We start from the raw sequence: 5,727 nt of genomic DNA on the forward strand, positions 1-5,727 counted from the left end.
TCTCGTTAATTTTCTCCAGCACGTTGATTTCCAGTCGAGCAGCCTCTTTGTATTTCTCTACGTTTTTAATGATTTTCAGAGCAACGCGTGCACCACCCCTGTGGGAGAAACAGGAAGAAAGCACAAGGTGAGCCCTGAGCAGGTAAGAGAGGCTGTGCCCTGTGAAAGGGACCTTCTGACCAGCCTCCCTTGCTCAAGCAGGTTATTATTCAGGGGTGTCCACCAAAGGTGGTGCTTTCCCTCCCTACAAAACAACCCTGAAGCTCCCCCCAGCACATGGGCAACACAAAGAGGGTGAGAGCTTGGAGCAGCAGAGAATATTGAAAACCAAGAGAGTGATTTTCACCCCCAAGCTCCCACATCATGCCAGCTGTGGTCTCTCCTTTCCCCACATACCTCCGGTGATCCATGCACTGCACCACTCTGCCGAAGGTCCCTTCCCCCAGGGTGCTGATAATCTCATCTGGGAGGGAGAGAAGGAGAGGGAAGGAGCTGAGAGAGGGAGCAGGACCTGGCTGCAGTGAAACACAGGGCAGAGGAGAATGCATTGCAACACCTAACCTGCACACAGCTGGAGAGACCGGAGCAGCGGAAGGCTGACACCGGCTGCACAAGGCAGCTGCCCTAATTCCCTGGCACTTCAGTAACAATACACAATATAAACGTAGCTTTAACAAAAGGGGAAGGAAAAGGAGAGGGTTTCTCTTTAATAAACAATGAAAATAAAATGAAACAGAAAGATAAGACAGATCTGCGACTGCGATGGGAGCTTAACTAGAGAGCTAAATTATGTTACGATTTGGCTGTACATCTTTCTTGTAGCCAGTCGCCGACGCGATAGATCAGATGCCCCTCGTCGTCGTCCTCCACACTCTTGGCCCTTCTGCTGCTCTGTCGACTCCGCTGCTGGCCCAGGCAGACAGGGAATTCATCATTCACCAATCAGATTTTCAAACCAGCGCAGCAGCAGCCAGCGTCACGCATTGGTTGGTTTGGAAATTCACATGGTTGTTTGAGGAGGGGTTGCAGGAGGAGATTCCCAGCCAATTCATACGGCACAGAGGAATATATAACGATAGGGATATTGCAAGGGAACATGTCAAGATACAACACACTAGCTCAGAAAAGAAAAAAACAGTTTGCTTTTCGTTGTAGCAAAAAAAAAAAAAAAAGGAAAAAAAAAAGAAAAAGGAAAAAAAAAGAAAAAAAAAAAAAAAAAAAAACCTACAAACAGCCCCAACCCAAACCAGTGTGACAGCAGAGCTGTCAGAGTGAGGGAGCTGAGGGGCATGGAAAGGGCTGGCTGTTCTTGCTCCCACGGGGGCTCAGAGAGGAACAGCACCGGCCTTCGGGTCCTGGGGACTGCCTGAGCACGCCGCAGAGCAGGGGCAGCAGGAGGCAGGTGCTGGCTGGGAGGTCCTGCACAAGCCCAGGCTGCTCCCACAGGCACCCCTATCCCACTCCAATAACCTCCCACACAGCTTCCCCCAGCCCCGACACTCAGGGAAAGATGAACTCCGAGATTTCAGAAAAGCAGCTTTAGATACAATGATCCATCCAAAATGGAAAGTTCCCAGTGACTGCCTGGGGAAAGATGGACACTTCTTCCTAGACCCTCCCCCAAAGAAGCTGATCCTGGAAGGACTAACTTCCAGAAGAGAAGCAGAACCCAACAGGGAACTGGGACAGCCCTGGGATGAGGCAGATAAGAGGTTTATGCTAGAGAAGAGAAAATTCCTACCTTCCATTCCTCAGCTAAGTATCCCCATACTTGGGAGCAACCAGCCAACAGACTTGGGACCCAAATCCAGCCCCCAATCCCCTCCCTGGACACAGAGCCAGAACAGACCAGACAACACTGAGAGCTCCACACACAGAGCAGAGAATGTGTCTGGGGTCTAACAGAAGTGGAAGGTGAACAGCAGAACAGACAAGAAAAGAAAGCCAGGGATGCTTCTGGGAAGAGCCTGGGATGGTTCTGCCTCCACCTGAGCTGAGTGCTCCAAAAGCTCTGCTCCTCCGCAAAGCCCACATCAGCTGGGCCCAGCCAGGAGGATCCTGCTCAGAGCCAGGGCCCGAAACAGGGACCACAGGGGCAGTCACCTGTCCCAGGCTCTCTGGGACTGCGACCAGCTGAGCGCTGGCTGTTCAAGCCTTGCACAAACCCTGCCTGGCTGGGGCTCCTCCGTGAGCATCACTGAATGGGAGGAGATGCAGCACCACCCTGGGGACCCGCCAGCCTCGCGGGGCACTCCTGTCCTCCCACCTGAGAGAGGGCCTGAGCCACCCGTGCCCAGCTGGCACCGGGCAGCGCCATCCACGGCGCACAGGGACGTGAGCAGTAACGCTCTGCACCAAAACTCCTCTAAAACACACACACACTCACACACAGAGCTCAAGCCGACTCGGAGAAGAGCGTTTAGAAAGTGAATTTTCTACTTACCCAGCTCAGCACCTGGGAGAGAGAGCAAGGTTACAGGGCAGGCACGGCACAGCAGGATACTCACCGATGAGGAGCGGCTAAAGGACCGGCTGCGGCGCCGCCTCCGCCTGTGCTTACGCCGGCTGCTTTTGCAGCTTGAGATAGCCCAGCTACCCCAAATGGCAAAAAATTAGCAGCATGGGTTCTGTGGTAGTGTTGGAAAAATGTTGAATAAAAGGCGAAATAACAAAGCTCTTACAGAGAAATACCTCTTGCCCCTGGCTTGGTTTTTGCTCTCAGAGGAACCGAGCACACCTGAGATAGCCCAGCTACCCCAAATGGCAAAAAATTAGCAGCATGGGTTCTGTGGTAGTGTTGGAAAAATGTTGAATAAAAGGCGAAATAACAAAGCTCTTACAGAGAAATACCTCTTGCCCCTGGCTTGGTTTTTGCTCTCAGAGGAACCGAGCACACCTGAGATAGCACAGCTACCCCAAATGGCAAAAAACTAACAGGATGGGTTCTGAGGTAGTGTTGGAAACGGAAAAAGATTTAATAAAAAGCAAAACAAAAAAGCTCTTACAGGGAAAAACCAAGCCAGGGCAAGAGGTTTTTGCTCTCAGAGGGACCCAGCACACCTGAGATAGCTCTGCTACCCCAAATGGCAAAAAACTAGCAGGATGGGTTCTGAGGTAGTGTTGGAAAAAGGTTTAATAAAAGGCAAAGTAACAAAGCTCTTACAGAGAAAAACTGAGCTGGGGGAAAGAGATTCTTTCTCCTGCTAAAACACCCCACAAAAGGGATTATCTCCTTTGTTCTCTTCTTTTTCTAGTGAATTACTGCCTGACAAATTACCTAGGCTGGACCTCTTGGCCTCTGTCCAATTGGGCAGCCCCAGGTCTGAGGTGAAGTCCCAAAGGTCCTATGAGGTGTCTTTGTACCAAATTGGGAGAGAAACTTCTGGGCTTTCTGCCTTTTTAAGCAGACAAAGAATAATTTGGTCACCCCGACAACAGGGAGCACATTCCTACACCAGGGAATGTTGAGGGGTTGGAGTGGACTTGAAGATCATCATTGCCTTGTCCAATCTGGCCTTGAACACTGACAGGATTGGGCCAGCCCCATCCAACCTGTGTGCCAGCGTCTCACCACCCTCACAGAGAAGATCTTCCTCATGTCTAGCCTAAATTCTCTCTCTTTCAATTTGTACCCATTACTCCTTGTCCTGTCACTACAGTTCCTCGTGGAGGGTCCCTCTCCAGCTTCCTTGTAGGCCTCTTGTAATACTGGAAGGTGCTGTGAGGTCTTCACACAACCTTCTCTTCTCCAGGCTAGAAACTCTCCCAGCCCCAATTCTCTCACAACCTTCGCTTCTCCAGGCTGGAAAACTCTCCCAGCCCCAATTCTCTCACAACCTTCTCTTCTCCAGGCTGGAAAACTCTCCCAGCCCCAATTCTCTCACAACCTTCTCTTCTCCAGGCTGGAAAACTCTCCCAGCCCCAATTCTCTCACAACCTTCTCTTCTCCAGGCTGGAAAACTCTCCCAGCCCCAATTCTCTCACAACCTTCTCTTCTCCAGGCTGGAAAACTCTCCCAGCCCCAATTCTCTCACAACCTTCTCTTCTCCAGGCTAGAAACTCTCCCAGCCCCAATTCTCTCAAAACCTTCTCTTCTCCAACCTGGAAAACTCTCCCAGACAAAAATTCTCCCACAACCTTCTCTTCTCCAGGCTAGAAACTCTCCCAGCCCCAATTCTCTCAGAACCTTCTCTTCTCCAGGCTAGAAACTCTCCCAGCCCCAATTCTCTCACAACCTTCTCTTATCCAACCTGGAAAACTCTCCCAGCTCCAATTCTCTCACAACCTTCTCTTTTCCAGGTTGGAAAACTCTCCCAGCCCAAATTCTCTCAGCCTTTCTCCATGAGGAAGGTGTTCCAACCCTCTTAACAACTTCCCAGCCTCCTCTGGACCTGTTCCAACAGTTCCATGTTATGTTTGGAACACCAAAACTTTTGCAGTGCTTTGAGGGAGCCCAAGGCAAGAAGCCATGAGCTGCCAAGCCTTGGCACAACAAGGGGGACAGGGATCTGTGTCCCAGCCAGGTGAGGGACACTGAGCTGAGGACCCCAGATCTTCCTGTACTGAAACTGTGAAGGGATAAAAGCTCAGTGGGTCCTTTGTTCAGGACCCCTCCTTGAAGGCACCAGCTAGAGCTGTTACTTTGTTATTGCACCAAGATTAAACCATTTTTAAGGATTGAGATGTCTGAGGCTCTGCTGTGAGAAACCAGGGCTGAGCCAGTAAGGAAACTGGTCTGACTGGGAGTGTGGGGTGTGTAGGGAGTCAAACAGGGCAAACATTGGGTCACTGAAGCCACTGCTGTGAAGGAGCCTCAGTCCCAGCTCAGGTGGTGCAGTGGCACTGCCAGAGGGGCTCCTGGGTGGCAGACAGGGAAGTTTCGCTAAGAGGGGAGTGAGGGGCTTTGGTGACAAGCACTGCCCAGGCTGTGACAGCTCAGAGCAGGCCCAGGTCATGTGGAACCTGAGTGAGCATGGATGACTAGGCCATGATTAAGGGACTGGAGCATCTCTCTTAATGAGCAGAGACTGTGGGAGATGGGCCTCGTTAGTCTGGAGATGACTGAGAGGAAATCTCATTATTGCACATCAGTATCTCCAAGGCAGGTGCCAGGATGGTGCCAGACACTTTTCAGTGGTGCCCAGCGACAGGATGGGGAGCAAAACCATAAACTACAAGACCACCATGCTCTACCTCAACACAAAGAAGAAATTGTTCCCATGGAGGGTGGGAGAGCACTGGCACAGCTGCCCAGGGCAAGCATGGCACCTCCCTCTCAGAAGAATCCTACATCAGCATCTCCAAGGCAGGTGCCAGGACGGTGCCAGACTCTTTTCAGTGGTGCCCAGTGACAGGATGGGGAGCAATGGCCATAAACTACAAAACCACCATGCTCTACTCCAACACAAGGAAGATGTTCCCATGGAGGGTGGCAGGGCACTGGCACAGCTGCCCAGGGCAAGCATGGCACCTCCGTCTCTGAAGTATCCCACATCAGTATCTCCAAGGCAGGTGCCAGACACTTTTCAGTGGTGCCCAGTGACAGGAAGCTGTTGCCACAGAAGGTGGCAGAGCACTGGCACAGCTGCCCAGGCCGAGCATGACACCTCCCTCTCTGGAGCCATCCCAAACCCACCTGGCCGTGTCCTTGAGCACCGGGTGACCCCAGAGGTCCCTCCCAGCCCAGCCCCCGTGTGACCCATGCAGGAGGGCAGGATGGAGCCCCGG

At 51.9% G+C, this 5,727-nt stretch overlaps 1 long non-coding RNA gene across 1 annotated transcript; it reads right to left on the reverse strand.

Annotated features, from left to right (window-relative positions):
• Window positions 1-2,495, reverse strand: LOC115948867. Its single transcript, XR_004082635.1, has 3 exons — window positions 810-2,495; window positions 397-463; window positions 1-98 (listed from the first exon to the last, which is right to left on the reverse strand). It is a non-coding gene; the product is annotated as an uncharacterized LOC115948867 (long non-coding RNA).
• Between the last annotated feature and the right edge of the window lie 3,232 nt (window positions 2,496-5,727).

The sequence above is a fragment of the Geospiza fortis genome, unplaced genomic scaffold, assembly GCF_000277835.1.
Source record: "Geospiza fortis unplaced genomic scaffold, GeoFor_1.0 scaffold313, whole genome shotgun sequence".
Taxonomy (NCBI): Eukaryota; Metazoa; Chordata; class Aves; order Passeriformes; family Thraupidae; genus Geospiza; species Geospiza fortis.